The following is a 27,081-nucleotide window of genomic DNA, read 5'->3' on the forward strand; positions in this document are numbered from 1 at the left end:
TTCTATAATTGTTTGATGACACTAAGAGCAAGAAATATTTCATACTTTCTTTTGCAGGAAATAGTACAGAAAGATGTCTCCTTGTGAGGAATGATAGAGGACAGTAAGGGATTGTTGTAATTTTTCTTCTTTCTTTAAAAAAAAAAAAAAAAAGCTGTTTTTAATAAGAACCTGGAATTACTCGTTTGTAGTCCATCAAGGTTTTTATGATCTTCAAAACAGGGAATGCTTTTTGTTCCAGCTGAAGTCACATACCAGAGTGATGAGCACCAGAAACCCTAGAGAGGCAGGAAGACAGATGTCCTATAAGGTTAAATTCTTTTCTTCTCCGTGTTGACTTTTTCTGCAGAACATACCATGATGTGGCATTAGCTACAACCCTCATTTTTAAGAGTAAACTGCAATCATTATTTCAGGCCATATTCTTATTCTCCCTTGTTTTAATTTCCGGTTTTACATATGTTGTAAAGCTCAACAAGACGATTTCTGTTGTGAGACCTAAATACAACTTTATCATAGTGTATTAAAAAACATGATGACGGTTATTTGGTTAGCCACCAATTTCCTTTCTCATGCTCTCAGTCTCAGATTACTAAACTATCATCTGGCATTCTCAGACATGCTAACTAATTGCCCTGTAGTAGACAAATAAAGAGCACATTTTACAAGTAACGTGTGGGACGTACTAACTAATGTCAATTCATATGTTGCCTGGATACAGCTTTTATTTGTGTTTAGGATTATTTAATTAACTTCTTAATTCTAAAGTACAAAGAATTGAAGCATACAGTCCAAAGTCTAGTCAATGGAAAAACTCAATAGATTGTAATGGACTTTGGCTCAGACACCTACTGCTATGGTTGTCAACTATATTGCAGTTGCAACATAAAAGATGAAAATTAAAAGGGGCTTAGATGAAGTTGAAGGAGGCTGTGTGGAGGGGGAGGATGTCATTAGGCATACCAGATTAATGAAAATGTGTTTGTAGAGAGCATTGTTCAACATGTGTCATATAGAAGAGTAAAAGAACATTGAATAGCTGCTCAAGTCAACATTGTTAATCTTTCTAATAGGCTAAGCATGAAGGTCCTGTGGAAGAAGAACTATATGTGGTAATGGGTAGTGATCTCTGCCTGCTTTATATCGGTCCTTCTTATGTTTTTGGGATGCAAGTTGCAGGAAATAGTAAATGTTTGATATTGGCATATACTGCTCAATCTTTAAAGAAGAGAAAGAAGGAAGTACAGAAGGCATATAGGTAATGTTTAAAAGCGAGTCATGGCTTCATCTCTGTAGTCTTCTAGAAACATGTAGTGTAGAAATGTATCCGCTGTCCTAGTTAATTGAGAAAGATGGCTGGGGCTGAGGCCTCTGCACTTGAAGAGGTTGATCCAGGAAGAAGAGAACTCTTCATTCATTTGCCCTCAAACTATGGTGAATTGCCATCCAGGAGTAGAAGGGGAGATAGACGAACATAGCAAAATTGTCAGATTTAAGGAATTCATAACACCAGCTGAAACATGAATGTATCATCAAGCTGCATTAGGCTGCCTGTGTAAGATGAGATGGGGCCATTGGATGGGTTTTTTTCAAGCTGTTAGGGGTACAAAAAGTCCACAAAACCTTAAATGTATGCTGGCTACTGTAATATCCTAATAAGCACATCTAGGGTAGGTGAAAACACCACAGTAGTAGTGTATCTGCCACTATGGTTGTGTCTGCCATACCTGGTTTGTGTGAAATGAGGGGGTTTAGTGTAAATCATCTAATTTTAGCTTTGTCATGAGTAATAAGAAAGGATCAAAATAAAAAAAAAGCCATTGAACAGTGAACTGATGACCCAGTTCAAGAATATGGTGAAAGACCATTTTAGTAAAGGTGAAAGAATCTAAAGGAGGACTTTCCACACACAGTGATGTGGAAATAGCTGTCCAAGTTATATTGCCATTTTCAAAGCACTGCTGCCATTCAGCCATACCTTGGCGTGTCTTGGAAGCTAGGTTTTTGTTACTCTTTCTCTGCACATAGTAAATGTTACATGAGACCAAGTACCTTACAGATCATGTATAGCTTAACTGAGATGTCAGATGATAATTCATGGCATTACCTGGGTAGATTTACTTAATTTGCCCAGGAAAAAAAAAGGCAGGGGTGGGCAGAGGATATTAAATGAAACGATCCATGTACTGCCTATGGCCTTGACCACCTGGAGCCAAACATGATCCCATGAGTTATGATATGCAGAACTGTTGGATGGTAAAATTCCCCACTGTATTACTCTGTGTGGAGAGGGGAGAGATGGCAATGGGCACGGAACTCACCCAAGAGCACTGAAAATCCAAAGTGTAATGAATGCTTGGTGCAGGTGATGGAGAAGGTACAGAGATGAGGGCCAGGAACTAGCGGTCACAGAGCTGGCTGTCTCTGTTCCCTGGGACTGGAGGAAGAAGCAACCCAGAGCAAAGAGAGCTTTTCCTCCTCTTCTCCGGAGGCATGGCTGATGGCTTCCTCTCTTCTGTGCTCATCCTTGTAGGTGCAGACACTTTCTCCTTTCTCAGTCTACTTTGAACCTGCAGCATGAATTAAAACAGTGGAAAATTTATGCATGGCATGGATAGACAAGCTGCCTTGTCTGAAACAGAGCCATCTGATATGATATAAGGTCACTGTATTTGTTTTCCAAAAAGTTTTTTACAGAGGCAATGGTTTACTGACTATAAATACTTTCTAAGACCTGCTTAAACAAAAGCTGTGAACTTAAACCAGTCTGCTTTATTAGAAGCCAAAGGTTTGCATTTGCTGTACTGAATGGAATTTTCTACTGCCCTAATCTGACTGGAATGGAAAAAAAGATAAATTTGCACATTTAAAAATTAAATGGAAGAAAAAAATATTTTTAAGCCGTTAGATAGCTATAGATGCACACACATATGTACACAGGTTGAACACCACCTCATTCCACGCTACTTCCGAATTTTGCTTTCATGCTGAATCCCTTCTGACTTGTTGCAAAAGGGATGCTTGACACCACTGCAGTGATGATGTGGTGGATTTGATTCACAGCCTAACAGAGTTAAGGTGTTTCACGTACCACAGTTTAATAAGAAAAAAATTCTCAGGATGTTTATTTCAGTGTTATTTACTAGACTTTGTTTATACCAGTACCAAATCCATCTAATTCATTGGACTTTTTGAGATTATGTGCAGTTGAAATACTAAAGTCTTTCAGAAAGGTTTCCTCTACTTCAGTACAATCTGTCCCTAATCTAATGGTAGCTACCTTGCAGCCCATTAGTCCTTCAGAAAAGCTGATCCAAGTTTTACAATCTTCCCACCTCCCCACACCCCCAATGACTTTTCAGAAGCCAGGAGGTTTTTTTCTAAAATCTCTTTCTTGCTTCATTATTTCCTGGCGATTCTGAGCTGGTTCTTTGTTTTCTATTCCAAGAGTCTGGAATGTCACAATATTTCTCATTCAATTTTTGAGGAAGAGCTGTCTGGCTGTCATGTAAAAGCTTGTGTCCTGTTCCAAAAATTCATAATAACTTTATTTAATATTTGAACATGCCACTGTTTCACTTAAAACAATATATCTAGTGTTTTTGTAACAGTGATGGTATGGAGATTATGGGAAGTAAGGTGTGTAAGGATATATTGCCTCCCCTTCTACAACTTGCTTCTCTTAGAAGAAAAATGAAAAGAAAAGAAAATTGCTTCACACAGTACTGCCTTGTGCAGCTATCCCACAGTAACTGGAAGAATATATTTTTAATAAAATATTTTAGAAGAGTTCCAAGTCATTCCTGAAAGCCAGTTCCTGTCAGAAGTCCTTTTTTCACCTGTTCGTTGCCCTTCTTTTGCCCTTCTGAGCTCATTGGGATAATGAATAACATGCACACCTCAGTTCTGTGTGAGTGGTGTCTAGCATACTGTAAGTATCAACATCAGGACACAGGAAGAAGTGTCACATAAACCTGGAGGCCAGTGTATCCAAGACACATGCTTGCATGGGAAAGATGATGTCCCTAAACCCCCTTTCCATCACCCAGTGCTTCAAGCAATTATGGCTGTCAGATTCCTGACTGTAACAGCCATCTTGCTGTAAAACCTGAAGTGTGCAGGCATGGCACTCAATGTCCACTAAATATCTAGATGAAATCAGCAAAACTGGCCTTGTTCACCATCAAATAAAATACAAAGTCCTGAATCCAATGTATTTTAGCATGCTAGCTATTTTGCCGAAAAAAAACCCCTGCACTTTTTTGTTGTGGCTTGACCTAATGGAAGAGGTGTTAATTTATCTTTGCTATGAAGGAAGTTTACAGCGTGAAAGTGCTCCACAAGGATAGCTTTCAAGCTGTTTTTCCTCTCAGCTTTGGCCTTGAAACTCCAAATAATAAGGTACTGAAAAGAATAATGCTGTAACTTGAAAAAAATCTTTAAGAAATGCACTGTCTTAATAAAACCAAACCAAACAAACAAAAAACCAAACCACCACCAAACATTCTGCCTCTCACACTCTCTCATTCACAGAAAGCCCCCTGGACAGATCAAAAAGAAAATACTTTCCTCTGCCCATTTCAGGCTACAAACTAGACAACCTGTTTGCTTTTTATTTTGGTTAGCAGCTTGGACTCCCTTACTCCACAACTAACCTGAATAAATATTATGCCTTAGCTCATTTCAAGAGAACAAATTCCAAAACAAGCAAAGAAACAATAGACAACAATTTTTTTCTCAAGGAGAAAAATAGGTAATTAATTTTCCTTCTAAGAAGAATAGATAATAATTTGCAGGCATTTTTTTTTATCAACAAAAGTACAATTTATATAGATTTTTAAGTCAGGAAGGAAAAAAGAAACCCATACACAGTAGTTTTGAACTAGCTTCAGTCCTACTGTGCTGTGTACACAGTGTAATAATATCCTTAGCAAAACAAGGAATCGTTTATACAGCCCCATGCTGCATAGGAACCCTGTAAATACTGGAATTTTACATAATGTAAAAGTGTCATGCTTTATAGAGGGTATCACATACTTTTGCTTCCAGGAATGAAGTTTTGTGGTTAGTAAAAATATTCATCTATAGACCTGTTGCTGATGTTGAACAATATTGAATTTTAGAATACTTGCTCAAGTTCAGACCCTTGCATATCTCCTGCTAAGCAAAATGTACAGAGCGTCGTGGCAGCACTTCTAAGTGTGTTGACTCTTTCCAATTCCTTGTGGTGACACCTCCCTCCCCCCGACATAGACACAGCAAGCGCCTGCTGATGCTGATTTCTTGCTTTCTTTGAAAGGGAAGGGAAATAAAAGGCCCCACTGCATACCTATAAGAGCTCTCAAAACCTGATTAAACTTTGGCTGTGGTGGACAGCTTCCCTGGTAGCTCCAAGGCACAGCTCATGCTGTCTTTGCGAAGGAGGACAGAAAGGTGTCTTGCCTGCAGTTCCTGGGGGGGAGTGCCGTTGCCTGCACATACTGCAGCTTCTGCACGGTGATCCAGCCTGGGACTGGATACACCTAAGTGTTTCTTGCAAGTGATGACTGTTTATAAGTTTGTGTGTCACTTACGTTTTGAGAGCTTCTCTGAGGAGCTCCAGCCTTGTAAAATGCAACAGGGGAAAAAGAACTCTGTAAGGAAAAAAAAGAAGGTTTGCTAATCAAACTTGGCCATCATAGTAAATGCTGTGGCTGGCAAAAAACAAGTTCAGGACTTTGGCAGCACTCTTGGGTCTGCGGATCTCTTGTCATTTTTGAGCATGAACCATCTGGGGCTATGAAATTCCTCAGGAAGGCTTGTGCTCCTTGTTTATCTGTCATATTGTCCATTAAAAATCTGACTAGAAACCAAAGATTTACAGCCCTGATACAAGGCATGGTTGTCTCCAGGGGAATATACCTAAGTGGACAGAAGGCTGAGGAGGAGGGTTGGATCCACTTGTTTGGGGATTCAAGGTACATGTACCTCAGGATGCCCTTGTTGGAAAAGATGCCAGGCATGAGGTCTCCATAACAACAAGGTACTTGGAGGCAGATTTACCTAGAGGCATGCAAGCAGTCATGCATCCTTTTTCCTCACAGTTTGAGCTCTCCAGGCACAAGCTGGCTCAGGAGGCATTTAGTTAAGCTGGTGTGTTACTGTGTAGGCCAGAATACTCGTTAGCTGGTACCCATGATTGCATTAACATTGCTGCCCTACTTTGGCACAGGGCTGCCTTGCCTCCAGCAGGTGCAGACAGTCAGTGCAAAAAATATACGAATGTCTCACACCAACCAGAACGACTGGCCCACAGGAGAGAAATGGGAAATCCTGTTAAGTCCATGAACAGCAAGGAGGCATAGACGGTCAGCAACTCCAAAAATCCTGATACTTATTTGGGTTTTTGGCCATGGAACCAGATGCCTCATTTTGGGCTTCCTATCCCTGTTTATGTTGTCTCCATTTCTCACCTGTATATCTTCACTGTTTTCACTGTTGTTCCTGGGCAGATCTTTCTGTCTCTCTCTTACTAGAATATTTTGCCTGATGCTTATCCCAGAACAACTCAGCTGTTGCAGTGGAAGAAGAGAGCATCGCTGTTCCCAAGGGAACGTTCTCTTCCCACGATTGTTACAAGATGCTTCTGAGTAAAAGCTCAAAATAAGTTATGTCTTTTTAATTTGACACAGCCTTGCATTACGCTTTCCTATCTAACACCCTGCCTCATACCACTCTTCTGCCTTTGCCTTCCTACCTGCAATCATCTGCCTCCTGTGAATTTTTGTCATTTGAAGTCTTCCCTATCCTGGCACTAAGAGTGAGCTCGCATGAAGTGTGAACATGACAGACAGATTGGGGAGTCTCAATGTAATGTGTTGCAAAGTGAGCGTGCTCTGTTGGGTAGCTCAGCCCCGTTTTTAAAAACATAACAAATACACAGTTTTAACATAAAACTGAAGGCTAGCCCAATTCAAATTGATTTTTGTTGTACTACTTTTTGGAGGCTTTTTGGCCCCATCTTCAGGAAGAAAATGTGTGGTGATCCCAGCTAGTTAGAAATGTAGGGTACTTTCACAGAGTGCATTAGAAACTGAATACAGAAACAATGATTTTTATTTTTTTTTCCTCTTCTGTGAGATATTTGGGACCCAGGGAGGCAGGACTATCTACTCTATGCTTATGCCACACTACTGCCTTATTAAACATAAGTAAGGAGAGATTCTGGGCTTTGGGTCTGGTCCTTTAGTGTGCTGATGCCCCCTTAAAAATTCCAAGTGTCATCCCATTCCCACAGGACCTGAAAGGGAGATCTTCATCACACAGTAGTGTCTGATATCCAGCACTAGAGTGTTTACATCCGTGTGTGACAGGCTGTGTCTATACGAATGTTTGGTTTCCACTCAGCATCTTATGGCGTGACAGCAGAATCAGGTCAAGTACTGATGAGCTGGGGCTGATGTTATTTTTTCAGGACCAGAACATGAATCTAAGTATGTATTCAACAGTAGACTAAGATACTTGAGTCAGTAGATGTTAGGTCCGTTATAGCCCTCACTTGCAGTACTACTTTGAGAATTTCTTAGTTTTCCCTCACTTTCATTTTTTCAGCTGCTGCATAAGAACAATATTCTCTCAGTGTAAAGTGCTTTGATAGCTTCCAAATGGAATTTCTGTAAGTACACTGTGGGTTTATTATAATACTGGACTTTGGATTTCACTCTAGGGAGAATGCATTAATTATGTAAAGCAGACCAAAATTTAGCAATGCTAATGGAGAGCAATCTATTAAAAAAATCTGAGAGGTGTCTTGGGACTTTGGACTGTTGCTCCTATACTTTTGAGCTGGCTCAGAGATGACACAATAAATCTGTTGTATTCTTCAAGTGCTGGGTTGAACATCATGTGGTCTTGATAATTTTAAGGGTGGGTAAGTGGAGATAGACACTGTTATTCACTGATAAAGAATGGGATGATGAGTCTGTGTTTTCTTTGTGTTGGATGTGTCTATGCTCATTTCTGACCTTAGCCTTGTAAACAATGTGGAAAAATCTGTCCTCAGATATGGATCCTTCTAGGATTGCTACAGTTTTTAAAAGATGCTGACAGGGATGTTCACTTGGGCAAATAAAGAGGTAGCACTAGTTTGCTGTCTGCCATCTAGCAGAGGGTGGTTGTACCTGGTAGCTCAAGAAGACCTGGGGACCTGGACAAGTCTCTCCAACAGTGCCTAGGGAATATTCAGAAGGGCCAAGAAAGATGAGCAGAGATTTTGGGTACCCTATCCCTTTGCAGTGAGATAAGAAGGGGAATATGGGCAAGCATTCAGCCTACAGCATGAACAAGCTTGAATGTCAAGGGTTTCCCACTGGCACAGAACAAAGAGAAAGTATTCACTGACTCCTGCAGCCTGAGGGCTGAGGCACAGCAACAACAGCATTGTTTCTGAGTGAGGTTCTTGCAAAGATCATAGGCTAAAATCCCCAGTCTGAATGCCCAGAAGCTCTGACAAAACTTAGATCCTAGATCTGTAGCTCAGGCCTGTTTCTGAAACAATTATCTACCTGCCTAAGTAGGCATTAAACTGTTCCTAGATTTTTCTGCTGGTTTCCTACATTGTGGACAAAAGTGGAAAGCTCCCACAAATAAGATCTTCATTAGCAAGCTGAGATCCCAGAGTTGGAAGACGTGGGAAAGAATTACCATGGTCCTGAGGAAGGAAACTGACCCAGTTCCAGAAGACAGTGATGCAGAGACAGAGCAATTGGTTTCATCAAACAAGATGGGTAAATCTCTGGTAGAAGTATTTCCAAACTTTGGGTGTCAATCCAGTTAATTTTCATTTTTAAACCTAAAAACTTTTGGTTAGAACTAACATCATAAAAATCCTATGGCCAGAGTAGCATAGGATTAGACATCATGGGAACTATTCACTTCCAAGATAGTATTCTGAGGTTTTTTTAATAGTAACTGGAGGAGAGAGGAAGGTGCTTAGTACTAGGACTGCCTCATTTGAACCATTTTTTATACTTATTTGAGGATGAAATTAATCACACCTTAGAAACAATTTCCACTGAGAAGTCAAGGTGAATGTCTCAAATATAGGCATATATATTTCTACAGTTGTACCCCACTGCAGATTGTGATTGATACGGATTTTCTGTAGTGTTTTTTCGTAGTTGAGCTGTTCAGACAGAACTTTCTCTCTCTACCCCTCTCTTTCAGCTGAGAGTTGTTTTCTGAATGTTGACTTTGAAGTAGAACATTGCCTATAAAACCAGTGGGAAAGAAAAGCAAATCAAAATCTATTCAAACAGCTCTCTCAAATCAAATGAAAACTGTGCCTTTGCAAAATGTGTTGCTTTAATGGACATTCTAAAAATGGAAAATTTCTTCTTTAGTTGAAGCAAGTAGCTTTCAACAGAGATTCTTCTACAACTCTGTTAGCAAGAAACAAGGCAATAGAGTTTAGAAAGTGTATAATATAGATGTCAGTGTGCATTCCTCATCTATGTTATAGGTAAACACAATATGGATATAATCAAAATGTTTTTTCTGTTCCTTTTTTTAATTTAAAATTATCTGAAAAATACTGTCCACTTGCATAGCAGAGAACCAATTAAATCCACTCTAATTTGTTGAAGCAATAGAAATTTTTAAGTGCAACCTCCCACACATGTACCCATTCATATTCTTCATCAATGCTAATTTATGCTTTCACCTAGAAAGCACTTTTCACCTCACATACCTCAGATACCAAAGATGGTAAGCTGTTGAAAAATAGTGTGGGGTTGGAGTTGTTTTTCATTCCTAATGGTACTTCCTTTATACGTGTGTTTCTAGGATTACACCAGGACAAACTTGCTCCAAAGCAATTGTACTAACTCCAGCGTGTTTCCTAACTCTTAAGTGTTTGACTTTGCATCCTTAACGTCATGTAATGTCGGCTGCGCATGTAATATACATCCTGCTGACGGCCTGAGTGCTTGCTGATTAGCTCCCACACACCGGTTCCTGGCCAGTGAGTGAATGGCCACTTCTTTTTAATGCTCCAAACTCCTTTAAGCTCCCGCTCCATTCTCATCTCCCAAGGCGGCGTAGCTGGGTGACAAGTAAGAGGTCTCAGCCCCCCTGTGGCGTTCTCGCCAGCCAAGGTTAGGTGCGAGCAACAATTTACATCTTGTTAAGAGCAGAGAGGTGATTTTATGGTGTTTTGACAAAAATGTGAAGTAGTTCAGCCTTTGTCGCTTGTGGAGCAAGTTAAGAGCCCGGTAGGCACTGCATATTTGCTCTAGAAAGCTGCTGGTTCAATCTGAGGAGCATCCGTCAGCACCCCAGTACCGGCACTGTGGTTTCAGCACCTTCCCAGATGGGAACAATCAGTATCACGGATTTCTATACCCTGTTTAGTCTGTGCTTTTTCACCTCCGCTTTCTTTTATCAGTCTTACGTGCTCTTTGCCTTTCTGATAGCTGGGAGATTTGTACCTGCGTTGCCTGTTATTTGAGAAGGAGGTTAAGCAGGGAAGAGTCAGTCAGTCCTGGCTGAAGGGGAGGCCTCCACACAGCATCCCTGCTGTGGCTGAGCTCTTGGGGGGGCTGCGTTCCCCTTGAGAAGAGGAGGAAAATGCTCTGACAGGCTGCAATGTTATCTGAAGGATTTGAGGGAGGGCAAGACTTGATCCTTTTGAGTTGACTTTGATTTTGAAAGGACTAGTGTCCGAGGGCCCTGAGGAGATCTGATGACTTGCCTCACTGGGCCCAGGACCTCCTTTCAGCCCCCCAGGGGCCATCAGCCCCCGGCCCAGCAATGCCCCAGCAGGGCCAGTCTCCTGCTCCCCACAACCCTGCCCGGCCATGGGGTCCCTGAGCTGGACCCACACACAGGCCCATATGCTGGCCCGTCATGAGCCCATCCCCAGGGATGTTCCCCATGCCCAGGGCTGGGGCTGCCCCCAGTGCCCCCCGCTGCCCTGCTCCTGACCAGGGTGGTGGGACAGGCCCTGGCTGCTGGGCCCCGCTCGGCCAGACGAGGGGGAGTCCCCATAGCTCCCAGCCCCCAGGGAGCCGCTGGCCCGTGACCAGCTGGCCTGGGCCACCTTTTTGACACTGGTGAATTAGCCACCACGAAGGCAAGTGGGTAGGAAAGTCCTCTTGACCTAAGTGCAGACCAGAGAGGTCTACTGCAATTGCCTCATCCACAAATCTCGTCATTTTATGATTGAAGGTCAATCAGGCTGGTCAAGTGTGACTTACCCGCGGTAAATCCATGCTGACTGTTCCTAGTCACTTTCCTCTCTTTCATCTGTTCAAAAGTGGTTTCCAAGAGGACTTACTCCATGATTTTTCCAGGGACTGAAGTGAAGCTGATGAGCCTATAGTTCCCTGAATCACTCTTTTGAAGGACCCCAAAGAGGAGCCCCCAAAGGACCATTCTTTTTTTGAAGATGGGTACAAAGTTTGCTTTTTTTCTAGTCACCAGGATGTCCCCTGATCTCCATGATCTTTCAAAGACTATAGAGGTGGGCCTCACTGTGGCACTGGCCAGCTTCCTCAACACCCTCAGATGAAGACTGATATGGACTGAGTCTCACAATTAACCCCTGACTCAGGCTGCACCCACTGCTGGTATTTCCTTTGCTCCTTGAAGCTTGCCTCTAGAGACCTGGAAGAACTTCTGGTAGAGACTGAGACAGAGAAGGCAATGAGTACCTCTTATCTGTCCACTGTCACTGAATCACCTCCTCTTTTCGGTAAGGGCCCTTATTTTCCTTGTTTAGCCTTTGATTTTGGCAACTACATTCCCCAGAGGTTTCTCAAGAAAGCTCAGGGTTTTTGAGCTAGACTGTCCCTCTAATTTCAGCTGGTGAAGTCTCAATATCTTTATTTTCAGAGTCTTTTTGAGTGCCTTTTTTGAGGGGGGGATCTCAGCAATTCCTTTAACCTACTTTTATGTGTCTGTATGTAAAAGAATTGTTATGCTATCTCACAGCAGCATTCGGAATTGTTTTAAAGGGAGTTCAGAGCCTCAGCCATAAATGTCATTGAAGTGTTTACACAGCAAACATTTTCTTATAGCGCACCTATTCCAGAGCCACAATGCAAATTCTGCCTGTGGAAACACTTTTTGATGCCTTCCAGAAGAAAGTTGTTTGTAACTAAACGTTTCAGTATGTGCATTCAAGCAATATGATATATAAGATGTTTTCAAAACAAAAGGTGGTTTTAGAGTTGTTTTTAACAATGGGATGTATAGGTCTTATGTATGCACTTGCTGAAACATATATCATGTCTTGTCTTCCTGTATATTCATACAGCACTTAGCCTGATAAGTTGTTATACCATTAAATGTCTTTGCTCCTTCCATACACCAGGATTATCTCACTATTGTGTATGTGGGAACCTGTTCCAAATTATTTCTAATGACCTTAATTGGGCTTATTTAAAAATTGTAATTATTGGTTTTGAGCCTTTATTTAGAATAGGATTCCTGTGAATTTGTCAGAAATTGCAGGAGTTGTAAAAAACGTTCCATGCACTAACAACTGCTGTAGCAGCTGTAAACAATATGCACTATTTCCATAATGTTCTTCAAGTTGCAATAAATTTGTTTCTCTGCCTGCCTCAGTGCTTCAACTGCTCGAAGTTAAAATTTTAGAGTAACCACCTCTTACTAAATCATTGCCAAAAATTAGTGTAATAACTACCTTCTTAATGGTCAAAGAGTGCAGCCAAAACCAACAAACCTGTTCACTGAAGGAAAACATGTACACATTGATATGAACTGTAAAAAACATGTTATCAACCTCTTGGGGTTTTTTACTTCCTTTAAAAATGCTAGACTGAAAATCATCCTGTCTTTCCTTTTCATGGGTAGTCATGTGTATGACAGTGGGTACATCTTCAAAAACCTATGAAGTCCATATATGCTGACAGAAGAGGCATATTTTAGTATTGGTCACTCATTTAATCAGCCTGGCCCTGTTGGTTCCCTTCCTTTTGCGCACAGCTCTCTCCTCGGGGTTAAGAGCAAACCTGGAATGGGAATCATGGAGGTCAAGTTTTGACCTTCCCTTCCACTGAAAGGAGAGCCTGCTGTAAAATACTGCTTCTGCCTTGTCATATATCCCTTCTTTCCTGTACATCAGCCCCTTTAAAGGCTAGAGACCTGCTGTGTCGGTAAAGGAGAGAACAGCACCAGCAGGGCTTTATGGTTCTTCCATCCCTTTTTATGTTCCTCTGGTTTCCTTTACCCATCCCCACTGGTGAGGGAGGAACTGAGGAATGGATCACAGGGCCCTTACTTCAGGCACAAGGAATGTGGCTTTCGAAGTTCAGCCAAGTATGAGCTACCAAGATACAACGCTCTTTTAAATTGTAAACCTTCAGCCAGCAGCACCTTATTCCACGTATCTGTAGTGCTCGACACAATGCAGACCTGCTCTTTACTGGAGAACAGAGGCAATACCACAGAACTACTGACAGTACTGAAAATTTACCAGAATTATATAGCACGTGTCTTTTGTTACAATGCTGTGAATGACTCTGTGCGGCTGAAGACAAATGAACCAAGCCTCTTGTGTAAGCCAAAGTTTGTGATAGAGTCAGCAGTAGTTTTCCCTCCACCCTGATTAAAGAAACATTACCTTAGTAAATGTTTCTTGTTGATTACACCAGTTTATAATCATGCTCAGCTAAGTATCAAAGCACTTCAATGTTTCTCTTAAGGTCGTTGATGAGGAAGAATGCTAGGGAGTGAAATAGGGTGGCCAGTCAATTTTTTATGTGTTGAAGGTACTTCATATATTAGTTTCATTTGATTATCACTAGTCAGCACTCAATAGTACGTTACATGTATTTCAAATCCAAATGACTACCTGGTAAGTTATTCTATGGACTCTGGTTTTGTTTCGCTTATACTCCTGGAGTTTGGAATCATGTCTAACTTGCAACCAAGAGTATTTTTTTTTTCAGGATGGGGAATTACAGTAACTTTTCAAAATACTGCAGAAAAGGTACTACTGAGAAATACACTGTGGTTTTGTGTATTTACTGTGGGCCATGGTCAGCATCATCTTGGGGGCAGCAGTAATCCCTAGTGGAGTACTGAATATGGTTACCTTTTGGTTAGCCTTCTGGTTTTATATGCCCTTAAAAATGAACCCCATATAGTTGCTTTCCAAGGAAGAGTGGTGTTTCACAGATCGATGCAAGAAGTTTGTTTCACAGTAGCATTTGCTACATTTTAAGTTTATTTCTTTTTCTCATTTGATTCAAGAAGGTCTTTTGTTCAAGCTGATAGTGTGGTGATTTAACCCCCTTTATTCCAGGATTTGTGTATCTTTCCTACCTTCTGACACCTACAGGGCACAGGGTGCCGTTAGTTCATTCATTACAAAGGTCTTTCCATTTTTATATAACCTCTGTCTTTTGGGTTTTTTTATCTTAAAAGGATGTATTTTACATTCTTGAATTTTAAAACCAATGTGTTTATATCCTTGCATCGCTGAGAAATCTTAAAAACAAAAGTTTCCTGTGTGCATTACAGCTTAGAGATAAAAATGACCAGGTAACAACTAATGCCAGTAAAATATTCCATCTTTAACAAAGGTTTCCTCTAATGGTGACAGCAATTACAGTGTTACAGTTAGGTATGCGCCAGGACTTGGAAGTCTCAGACAAATTTCAGCTATGCTATCACTTGAGATATTCAGATTTCAGATTTTTTTGTTTAGGATGATATATCTGACCATGTATTTTTTTTCATGGTGATTGGACCAAGTAAATATGAGATTGAAGCATTTTGTTAACATCTCAAGATGTTGGTAAATAGCAACAGAAGCATGGTGTGGAACAGATGGATGTTCTTACTTGTTTAGCAGGTGAGTAATTTCTCTGCAAATGGAAGCCTTCCAGCTCAGCTTTGTGGCACTGCAGCATAGTATAGTGTACAGTGCAGAATATGGATGTCTATTGGTCTAGTTTACTGGGAAAAATAATGAAATAGAACAACCAGTTCATGCTCAAGAAAATGAAGTGATCACCTAGAGAGGGAAGGAAGCCAAAAAAAAAAAATCTGAAGGTATCAGAGTTGGTGAGAAACAACATGATGGACTATTTCTGGTAAGATTTCCGCTGAGAGATATTTCACTATGGTGTGTTGGATTATTAGCTTGCTAAATTAGTATTATTTCCAGATAATAATGTTTCACAGAAAAATGTATCCTGTTTGGAGGGAAAAAAAGTCAGAATTCTTGTAAGTTTGTTCTTTTTATGAATAGCATTTTTATTGTAAGTTCTCTCTAGTTTTATTTTCTTATTTCAAATTTCATGGAGTAACAACAAATCTGTGGGTTTTTTCACACAGGGCTTGTTACCAAAGTGATAAATGCAAGGCACTGCAGTTCAGTTCCTGCCTGTTAAAGTTTAACCCTTAGCCACTTAGTTGTTTTGTTACATGCTTTGGACTAGTGATGTCATAGAGCTACGTGACATCTATTAAAATTAAATTGTAACAAACAGATAGAATATGTCTGAACACCAGGTAGAGTTAAGACATAGAGTCTGTTAATGTGAATAATTACTACCTCAGGCTCTGCTCTCGCCGTTGGCCTCAGCTCAACTGAAAGCCTGCAGAGCTCTTGGGTAGACTGAGCTGCTCTGCAGGGTGCTCTTGGGAACAGTTGTACTTTTGTGAGAGCTTCAGATGATGCTGTTTTCTATGTTATTTGTTATTAAAACAAACAATCAAACCCAAACTCCACAAATCTAGGAATAACCTGGAATATGAAAGATCAGTGGGGTCCAAAATCCTAACAAAGGAATTCAAGTTCAGAACTGAGCTGCTAAATCAGGACATATTACTAAGGGCTCTGGCTCTTGTATTCAAAGATGTGTAATTGTATACAAAAAGATATACTCAAAGAGAAATCCGGTGAAGACTACAGTAGTAGTTATTGGACTACACTGGTACCCAGAATCTTAAAATAATTCATTACAAAAGAAATAATCGAGCAAAATATGATAGCACCTTTACAGCTTTAGCAGCAGCAAAGATATTGGGCAAAGTATACAAAGTATTGGACAATATTAACTGCAGTGAAGTGATGTGTGGTGAACTGAATGTTTAGGGATGTTATGCAAAGTGGACCATTTAGAAATATTCAGCTTTCTCTTGTGCTGAAAGGTCTGTTTGTTTTGGGACTTGAGAATACAGTTTAGTTTTCTGTTTTTAAAGCCTGAAGATATTGGGATGGAAGTCCTGCCTTCCAGGGTGCTCCAAAAGGAAGCAAATTTTTATGATTTTTTTTTTCTTCCTGTTTAGAAGGTTATAACATGGAAACTTAATTTAATGGGACTATACTGATCCTTCCTCCCAGAGTGTCAGCTCTTGGGACTGCATCAGGTAGTGGTACTCTCAGCAGTACTGATGCCAATACTGAGCAGATACCATGTCTAGGCAGTCGGAATGTTTGCTTTGGTTGTATTTCCAAAACTTGGGCAAGAATAGCTGGCACATGTACGTATGCGTGTGCCAAACTACAGGAGAGTGAAAGAACTCCCTGGCAGTTTGACTGCTTTTGTAGCAGGGTTATTTTGTGGCTTTTGTTGGCTGATTTTTCTTAATCATTTTTTTCTGCAAACTACTCCTGCAGGATAATCCTTCTACTACCAAAATTGTAGCGTTTGAGCAGCTGTGAACTTACCAAGAGCCTGGTACCCAAAGAGGTACCACTGAGAGTAGTTTGTTTGATGATGCCTGTAACAGGGTAAATAGCTTCTTTTAAAGATGTGTCCAAGACCTCTCGGGAATGAAACAGCACATATTGCTGAGGACAAATATAGATTCCTGTTTCCCAGCTTTCAGTCTTAAACAGAACTTTGAATTGGACTCTGGCCCTGAAGGAGTAGATAAAGACTAATGGTATAACTCTTAGAAAGAGATTTTGGGGTAAGGGCTGGATTCATGAGTTGTCCATATCTGGAGGTTTTAGTTCTAAACTGAATTGAAAGGCGCTATTGCCTAACCCTAAGGAAAGTGGGAAGGAGACTTGGTCAGTGGGATGAATTTCTCTATTCTTTGGTTTGTTTTCTGCAATTAAGCTTATTATTCACTTAGATTTCATCTTGTGGAGTTATTAGGCATAATGGGAAGTAAACAGAGACATGAAAACCAAGACAGTAGGACAGAATATGGGAAAGGAGACAGTTTAAAGTTCAGACATAAAAGAAACAGCGATAAGATGCACCCCAAGATGCCACTGCAGAACTATACTAAGCACATTAAAGGGCAGGCTTTTTGAAACATGACAACAAGCTCTTTAAGTGGTGTGACTTTTTACAAAAGGCTGCTTGAAGTATCTGTTTGACAGAGAAGACAGAAGTAGAATACTACAGTGAGTCTGGTACAGCTGCCAGCCAGGTCAGTTGAGTATGCACAGCCTATTGGAATTATCATCTACAGGACGAAATGTTATTATTGTTGCTAAGCAGCTTAAATAAATTGAAAGTGAGGTGGCAACAGTGCCATGAAATAGCATATGCAATAATTCTGATATACACTTACCACTGTTATGAGCCTTGTGCATATTAAGCAACCCAAACCATAGATATTTACATAGTAAAACCATTAAGAATAAGGAATGGCTCCTGATTTAATTTGAGTTTACTGGTACAGATTCAGGACACCAGCATCCTGATGTCAAAAGGAGAACTAGCTAATTGTTGAGCAGGACATTACTGGATAAGAAACCACTTAATATGTGACCTAGAAAATATGATGGGTTTTCCACCCAGCCTTGGAAAACATAAAAGCAGACTTCCTAAGGCAAATGACACAAGCTGGTGCTTCCAGAAGAAATGAGAAATATTAAAAGTGACTTTTTTATGCTTCAGCTCAGTTTGAGAAAGGATCTTGCTGTGCTCTTTTTGCTGGTTTGTGTGGGTTTTTTGGTTTATGGTTGGTTTGGGTTTGGGTTTGGTTTTTTTTCAGGGCACACCCCAAGACTGTTCTTAGTGGAAATACAGGGCTCAGTTTCTAAAAGAAGTAGAGACCCCGCTGAAGTCTTAATGAACTGGACTCTATTTTGAGAAATAGAAATGATATTACTGACAGCAGGAATTGTTTATGTTTAAGGATAGATGCTTTTTATACAGCATTTATTTAAAACTATGGATTTTTTGAATGCTTGTTTATGAAAATTTAAAACAGTAAATTAGCACTTTCTTCATAAAATGTGTTTCCCTCAGTAGAATCTAGTTTTCAAGAACCTCACACACTTACGTTACATACCATGTAACTAAATTAATCACATAGCCAGCATTTTTGAGATACTCAAATGCCATTTGGGGAAAAGAAATACTTCCTGAAATAACTCCAAAAGTCCTTGGGCATCCTTTGCTTATAGATGCATAAGTCTCCCCATCACTTCTAATAATATAGATACCACAGTAAAACTTATATAATGAAAATGCTTTTGTTGTTCCTATAGTAAGACAGAAGCAAGGTATGGAGGAAACTCAGTCATCCTAAAGGTTGAGCAACCCCATATGAACAGTGGGAGAATAAATAAAATAATAATGGAGATTTATCATAGTTGTCTGGGCTTCATCTCCCAAGATACACTCCATGCCGTGAGTCTGGTTAATGTGCCTTGCAGCTTGGTTGTCTGCATCTAGATTGAATTCTGGTAGATGTCAGCTCACAGTACCATAGCAGAAAGTAGCCAGATACAAATGCCAACCTTGAAAGTGCTGTGCTGCATCAGAAAGGAAATGTAAGTGAAGAAAACATTTCAGGTCAACTGAAAAAAAAACCCCAACATTGTTCATTTTTTGGTTAAAAAGATAAGTTTCTTTTTGGTTTTCCTGAAAACTTATTTTTTAAAAATTACTTTCACTGCAGAAAATTTCAGTTTTGGTGATACAACATTTTTTTTACAGGGGCTACTCAGCAGAACACTTCTGTCTGGCTCTTAAAATGGTATTCTCCTCAAAAAGTTATTCTGTCTCTGATAAATGAGAGGTCCAGTAACATGTCTTAGGTAGCATAGCTTGTTGGTACCATTCCTGTAGCAGAAGAAAGATGGCTTTTATAAATTTTAGCCAACATGAACTTCATGCATGACAAACCCAAGATCAGGCTGACAACCTGCTGGCAGATTTCAATGGAATGGGAAGGTGGTTAGGTGTTCTACTTTTTTTTTTTTTATGATAAGTGTGAGTTTTTTATTGGTTTTTAATATAAACTACAAGCCTTGGCTTGCTAAGCTTAATTTCTGTGAGGACCGCTATCTCTGTGGAAAAAAAAAACCCCAACACCAAAACATATTTGCATTCTAGATTGAACTCATAGAACCCAAACAAGGGTTAATATTAAACTAGACTTTCAGCCATGAGGTAAACAGTGATGAATATGCCTGTGCCATAAGGATCACCTTAGTTATATTTGTGAAGCCCAAGTACATATCTGCTATAGATAGTAACTCATCTTCCAGTGACTCTCTTACAGGTTTCAGCAGCACATGTGGCTGAAGCCCAGTTGCAAGATGCATCATCGGAGTAATTTATAGTATCTATGTAGTGTTTATCAGAATATAAATGTATAAAAGATAAAACATGCATACAAAAGATAAAACACAGACAGTTAAGTAAGCTGTGCTGCCTGAAAGCTAAACATTTTCAGAGAGATATATTGTAAGGCAAGTAATTTCAGAACACAATAAATGATAATCGGATTTATAAAATAGATTTAGGCATTGCCATCTCTCATCCCATTGCATTGACTTTCACATGTCTAAGGAGCAGCTACTTTTTATGCTGATGTAACTTCAGCAGTTAATTGGGAAAGATGAAGAAACACAGGTCACATGGAAGAGAATTAAATCGATTACAAGAGGGAAAAGTGAAATAACTGCATGTGTGATCGTCTGATGTGTTTTCTGAGAAGTGGTTTTGCTTTCTCTTTCACCCCTTCCCTTCCAATTCTTTAATGCCTTATTCTTTTTAGGAAGATGGCAGAAGGCATACTGATTTTTTTTAAAGTTAATTTTGACCAATAAGCAATGATTAGTACAAGATAGACAAAGGTGGCTTTGGCTAAATTATGAGCCTCTGGGCTTGATCCACGCTCTGGCTCCACAGGTGCACACCCTCTGATAACAGCAGAAAAGGAAAAACTTGATATACTGATCAGCAGCCATTTCTTCCTCCTCCTTTCAGGAAACTCAACTTTTCTTCAGGGAACACAGGTACAGCTGTAGCTCATGAAATGGTTGCACGATGTTGACAGTCAAGTCAGGTGCCATTTTATGCCAGTATTTCCTTACTGGTCAAGCTTGTGAACATGTGTCAGTTGAGTTACTTGCACTTCTTGGCCCAGGTAGTCTGGTTAGCAGTCCAGGTGCCATGCAGATGGTAAATTTGAGCTTTTAATATGTGCTTTTAAAATCCTGATGGTATTATTAGAGCTGTCATGTGTCTTGCCTCAGACCTCAAGAGGATGTTAATTCCTGTCTCAGGACTGGGAAGAATACATAGCCAATGCGAAGCGCTTCCATTCTTTGTGCCTCGTAAGTGACATTCTAGAAAATAGTCTTTGAGAGTGGTGGGGTTTTTAAGTCTTATTTCTCATGTGTGTTCTAGTCAGGTCCTTTATATATGGTTCATTTTGTCTTCCTTTACATTTACACATTGGGATGGCTCCAAGGCCAGGAAGAACGTTACTGAAGAGTAAGTGGTTGAGATATCTTTCGTCTATGGTTGAATTCATCATTTGCTTTCTCTCTCAGATGGTTATATCCCAGTCTCTTGGGGAACATCTGCCTACTCTTGATAGGCTGAAAATTAGCACAAATTTGAATTTTGTCTCTCTGATCAGGAGTGTTTCCTTGCATGTGTTTGTAGCTTAAGAATACAACCAGATCTGCAGCTATCCTTGGGTGACAATGATCAAGCAGCAGCCAGGACAGCTTTCCTTTATTTGAATTTGGCTGCAGTTGGTATGTGGCCTTCGCTTTTGGCTGCCAGATCCCCACACCCTAATCATGCCTCTCTCATTTGAGAATCTGACTGTTGTAGGCCTTTCTGCTTGGGACTATGTCTTAAATATATTTGGAAGCAGATAGTTACCTGTAAGCTGAAGTCTTTCCTCAGTGTTACGTCATTAAATTTGCTAACTCTTGGCTTTTCAGCAGATTCTGAGATGTTGGTCTTGCTCTTAAAGCTCCTATATAATTTGATAATTGACTAACCCTCTGCATACCAGTTTTAGATGGAAATGTTGAAGCTGGAATTCCTTTGATTTGAGAGGGCTTGTGAGCATCTGTGGACTTTGGAAAATGTCTTCTGGTCTCATGGGCTTTTTTTCACTTAAGATATCATCAGCAATATCTGAGGGTCATATTTGCAGCTGTCTGTTTACAGGAGTATCAAATGTGTCCAGAGCACGACAAGTGTTTGCATGTCTTCTCTTGAACCTGAAGAAGAGAAATAAATACTTGTAAATGAAAATGTACAAATGTAATTATGCTTTAAAATGCTTCTTGGAGTACAGCTATAAAATTGGAACTATGCTTAACATTCAGCTATGCAGCATTCTCTTCTTTGTTATGGAGCATAGTCAATACAGCCAATGCAAAGTATATGTATAGGTGTCAGTGAGTTCGGTAGTACAGGATGAGGGATCCCATGAGTGGCCTTTGCTTTTCAAAGAACAGCTCCCTGCCACTTTTGACAGACAGTCTTCGCTTTATAAAGTACAGACCGGAAAAGCCTGTGCAGAACAAAGTGTCTTTGAAGTGCACAGCTCCAGTTGGGTGGGTTTGTGTTTTCTTGGTTTTTTTGTTTTCTTTGCCAGTTCAAAAACAAAATTTTATATCATGCCATAATTTCCTTTTCTGTTATATAGAAAAAAAAATAACGGTAATGAACTTTTTGCTGTTAATTATAAGAAGTAGATATGGTCTGAGACTGAAACCCCAGAACTTCTGAATTATGTGTCTGATTTCAAGTTTGCAGTTGGCCTTCACCTATGAAATGGAATGGTAAAGAACCCTAAACGTAGTTCTCACCCCCAGGCTTTGTAGATGATTGGATCTGGCTCTGACTTACACAAAACTGTAAATATAAAGCTTAGTAAATATGAAGACCCTCAATTGGATCCAGGAAACCAGTTGCATGCAAAATTCAGTGGGGCTTAATTGTCAGCTTTGATCATGGGATACAGGCCAGACATTTTCCTCTTTCTTCAAGTCTTATGTAAGTGCACTTTCAGAAACCTCACTGTCTGTGTTTTGGAACTGAGTTAGGCTCCTATTTTACTTTGCAGCTGGAGTGGAATTATTTCAGGAGGACTGCTGTTCTGGTTTTTGGCTTAGCACAAGAGGCCACAGGCTCAACCCAATGGCATTTCTCTGTATGTCTGTAAAACAGTAACTTCTGAACGTCACATCCGATCACTTTCAAAATTTCAGGAAAAGTTACAGGTTGTGATAGCCAGAACCTTGTTGATTTAACAAAAAACAGCAATAAGAGAAAATGGGAGACATGGAGCTTCCGCTTTCTCTCAAGTACAGCCACAGTTTCGGTCTTTTTAAGTCAAAGACCTGGTTAATGGTTCCTGTACAGCAAAGCAGAAATGCCATCTCCTTCTTACAGTTGTTTAACAGGTTGCTATTCTGACGGACTGCCTCCTATGAAAGTATCAGAGGTGGGAGATGGAGGGGAAAATGGGAGACACCAGAAGGTGTGGAAGAGTAGTTTGTGGAGTTAGAATATCCTAGTAAAGAAAGCCAACAGCTTAAATACCAGCAGGGACAGAAAGAGCGAACGGGAATATGTAGAGCCAAGGAAAGAGACTGCTGTTATTGGAGACAAATGGATTGCACAAAAGCAAATTTCTTGTGGACCATAAGAAATTGGAGATTCAGCTGCCAAGAAAGAAGAATACTGGGGCATGTTCAAGGCCAGTAAGGACGTAATAAGAGGTGGAGTGGGGACTGGAGGGGGGGGTCTGCAACATCGGGAGTTTCTGTAAGGTACACCTGGAGGATCCTGCTGTACCAGAGATGAGGAGGTGCTGTGCTGCATGGGGGAGGACTCACTGCTGTGGAATGGGACAGTGCAAGCGAATGGGGAGAAGAAATTTTGCATATTAACTGGGACAGTAGAAGAGACAAAGATGGGGAAAACCCAGCACCTCTGGGAAGGGGGGAAGGAGGTTTTGTAACAAAGGTTGATTTGGACAGATGGGGAGTGTGGAGGAGAGACTCAGAAAGAAGGCAAGAAACCTCTATGGCATGCTGCAAGCTCAGCTTACAGAAGCTACAGAGTGTGTGACCCTCTCATTAACTTCATTTCACAATGTTCCCTGCATGCTTTGTGTGGCTTCCAAGTAACGCATGACATCAGCAATCTTAATAAAAACCACCTGCTTGGTACATTTTATGTTCAACCCTGTTAAACTTTCCTAGTCCAAAATATCCAGTGCTATCTGGAACAGGAGTATAATTAGTTTTTCTCTAAATTTGCTGAGCTTTGTTAAATGAGTTCTTTCCTTAAGGAGAAAAAATGTGAACTTACGTGCTTTAACTCTACATATTTGAAAATCATCTTTCAGCTGTTCAGCTTTGTACACTGATAAATACATCTGTCAAAATTAAATCCTGATCATCCTCTTGAACCTAGTCTACTTCTGGCTGTGTTCATGACCTGTGTTTCAAGAATGAATTAATGACTCCTGTGCACTAGGGAAGTATAGGGTATAAATGGCCATAGATCTAGTGGAAGGAATATTCAACACACCCCAGAAGATCTCTTTAAGCTTCAGATTGCCTGGAATCTTTCAAGTCAGACAAGAAACTATGTTTATACATCCCTCCTCACAAGGAAGAAGCTGCTGTAGGCCAGAGGTAATTAATATCAGCAGTTAAACTATCTGCTTCAAGAAAATAAGTAGTATTAGAACTAGTTGCTTAGCTTTCTGCTATTGTGCTCCAAAAATTCTCAGGCTGTTATGTTCCTATCTCTTAAATAGTAGCTTAATATCTCCCAATATATAACAAAAGATAAGGACCACTCTTTTTCCCTGGGCTACTTTGGAAAGTTTATTCCAGATTTTGTTTAGCTGTGACAGAGGTTCACAAATTCTCAGTACTGAATAAATAGGTGCAGAAGCCTGTGTTTTTTGAGGAGTCTGAGTTTTCATTCTAGAGTCACAGCCAGAGGTCAGAACTCCTTCCTGTGGCTCCCTTGCTCTCCAGTTTAATCTGTTATTAGTGACTGAAGAGCGCTTGCCTCAAGGTAGGTTTTCCATTTTAAGTGAACAGAGCCATTTGCAGGAGGTTTTTGAACTTCTTTTTGTTTTGTCAAACAAGTCAGGCACAAGGCTGGTTTCTGAAAACTTATTTTAGGACAAGGAAAGGGGTCATGACCCTGAGGCTTTGCTGTTTAAATCAGCAGAACTTCTTTGGAGTCCAGCTAGGATAAATGAAAGGGCATGGGTTCTGCTGGTTGTGTTGTAAATTTTCCAGAGTGCTTTTTCTGAACAAGCCAGAAAAAGATTTGCCTGAAGGGACACATGAATATGGGGCACATGAATAACTTTTTAACATAGAAGTTCTGTTTTTTCAAGGGACAAAAATAAAAGGACTAAAAAGTGGGTACCATAGAGACTGGTGGAGAGAAGGAGGCATGAAGTTGACCACTGTGTACTTTCAGTAGGACGTGCAGCATAGTCGGGAAGCTGGGTGGTGTTCTGAGACTGCTGGGCCCTCCTTGAAATCTGCTGCCAGAGCTCAAAATCTCAGATAGCAAAGTCCCTGTGCCATGCTTAAAACCTGGGGCTCGGTCTGGAAGTAAAAAGTGTGTGAGATGCCATTTCTCCTGGCCTCCTTTGAGTTACCTGCAGTGAGGAGACAGAATGTCTCTCTCTCTGATTGAGGATTTCTAGTTCAAGTCTTTTGGAAAGAAAGGGAGTAAAGTGATCTTTGTTTACACTTAATAGTCTTTAATCAATAGTGCTCTCCTTTGTGCTTTCTTGCAAATGTTGGTGTCTTTTGGACTCTTTTGAGGATGGACCATGAGGGCATTACCACACCTAGTACAAAAGAAAAAAATGATTGTAAATAAGTCTCTACATATAAATGCCCCAGACCTCTCTATACACATATTTTTTAATCTATTTCTTCACCTCCCCTCCCCATTTTCACATTTAGATATGGGTAGCTGTAGTGTAAAACAGAGGTATATATTTTTGTCTGCTTAGGACATGAGAAAGGGCACAGTGCTTTCTGTTTCAGCAGCTGTTCTCAGAGGCCAGTGTGCTCACTTTATTTATTTATTAGTGGGTTGTTTTGGTTAGGATATTTTTTTTTCCCCAGTATAACTTGTTGCAATTCTGCTGTAATTGGTGGACATGCTTTCTCTTTCTTACACCAATAAAAGAGATTGGCCCAAGAGAATTTTGTGGATTATTCCCTTTTGACCTCTAAATTCCCCAGGTTAAGATTTTTTCCTACATGGTTCTTCCATTATCATCTAGCTCTGAATGCATCCTCTTGGTATGTGAAATAACAAGAGTATATGCCACGCATTTTCTGAAGACATGAGCCATAACCCTCAGAAAAGAATTTGTTGCTTCTCTAACCCAGAAGCCATTGAAGAAATTGCATCTGGATGAATAGTGAAAATATATTGCAATAAAAGAAAAACTGCAGATTCTTTTTGACAGCAAGCATGGTTTCTAATGTTTCCTTAATTTTTACTTACACATATCTGAAGTGATGATTAATCCAACGAGATGTGCAAAACTGCCCACATAAATCTGACTTTCATAAACAGGAATTATCTTTAAGTTTTATACAGTGTTCCAACATTCAGATCTAAACTTACTTTTGTGGTGCAAATAAATATCACATATATATATATATCTCTTCATTTCTCAAATTTCCAGTAGTTCTAGGGGAAGAATTTTCATTCACTTGAAAACAGCACCTTTTTCTGCAAACATTTACTCATAGCAAGAGCAACTGTGTTTCTTCTGAACAGTAGCACAAGCATGTTGCTTGCCTCTAGATTAAAAAAACCTGAAGCTGAAGACTGAATTCCCCTCTCCCTTCCTGTTCAAATTGTGAAACTGGCCTGAAAAAATAGCACTTTTTTTTTTTTTCCTGTTTCCAAGTCATTCTGATGCTCTGTGTTATGATCAGGAATAATGGATCCTTCTTAAAAAATGAAAATGTGAAACGCTAGTCCTGTTGATTCCAGCTGTTCAGGCCTAAAGATAAAATAAATGTCATGCATATCACAATAAATCCTGAAAGCTAGTAAAACAATGAAAAAATGTGATCAGAAGCTGTGCAGAAATGCACAGATGGAAAGAATAGCTTGAGGGCTGATAAAGTTTTTGCTGACTTTTCTTCTGGTGCTTGTCATGTGACAACTACCAGCATCAGGTGGAGAGTAGGGAGCAGCATATTCACCCTACAGCAGTTGGGGCCTGACCCTGGATCTCTGCTTTTAGGTCTCCAGAGACAAGGCAGGGCAGAAAAGCACTAATTAGTGTATGAGTATATACTAGATGCTAGTGTATAGCCAGCTGTAAAATTGTTACTTAAGCATGCTAATTTTTCAAGAATAGGGTAGCACCTCCTAAAATTTCGCATGAATCTTGTAGCTATGGTCTGTGTTCTGGATTTAAATCTGCCAAAGCAAGACATCTTCCACTTGCTGTGTATTTTTGGTGTATACAGCTATTTGGGCTCTGCTGCCCCTGTGCGTTTTCATAACAGGTTTGTTGCATAAAGACTTGAAAAAAAAAAGGGCAATGGACCACGTAAACATTTCCAAGACAATAGACTCTGAGGTTGTAAACACATGCTTGTGACCTTATTAAGATGAGGAGAATTTTGGTTTGAGAAGAGGAAAAGCTTGTGATCAAGCATATACAGTCACAATAATAACAAAGGAAAACAGAAAATTACTGTCAGCATAATTATTTTGGGAGTCTCGCTTCTCTGTCCTGCCCAATGCTGCCTCTTTGTGACGACCTTTATTTCGGGACAGAATACATAGTTCAACTTAAGTGAAATCTAGAAGTGTTGTA

Source organism: Buteo buteo, chromosome 19 (assembly GCF_964188355.1).
Source record: "Buteo buteo chromosome 19, bButBut1.hap1.1, whole genome shotgun sequence".
NCBI lineage: Eukaryota > Metazoa > Chordata > Aves > Accipitriformes > Accipitridae > Buteo > Buteo buteo.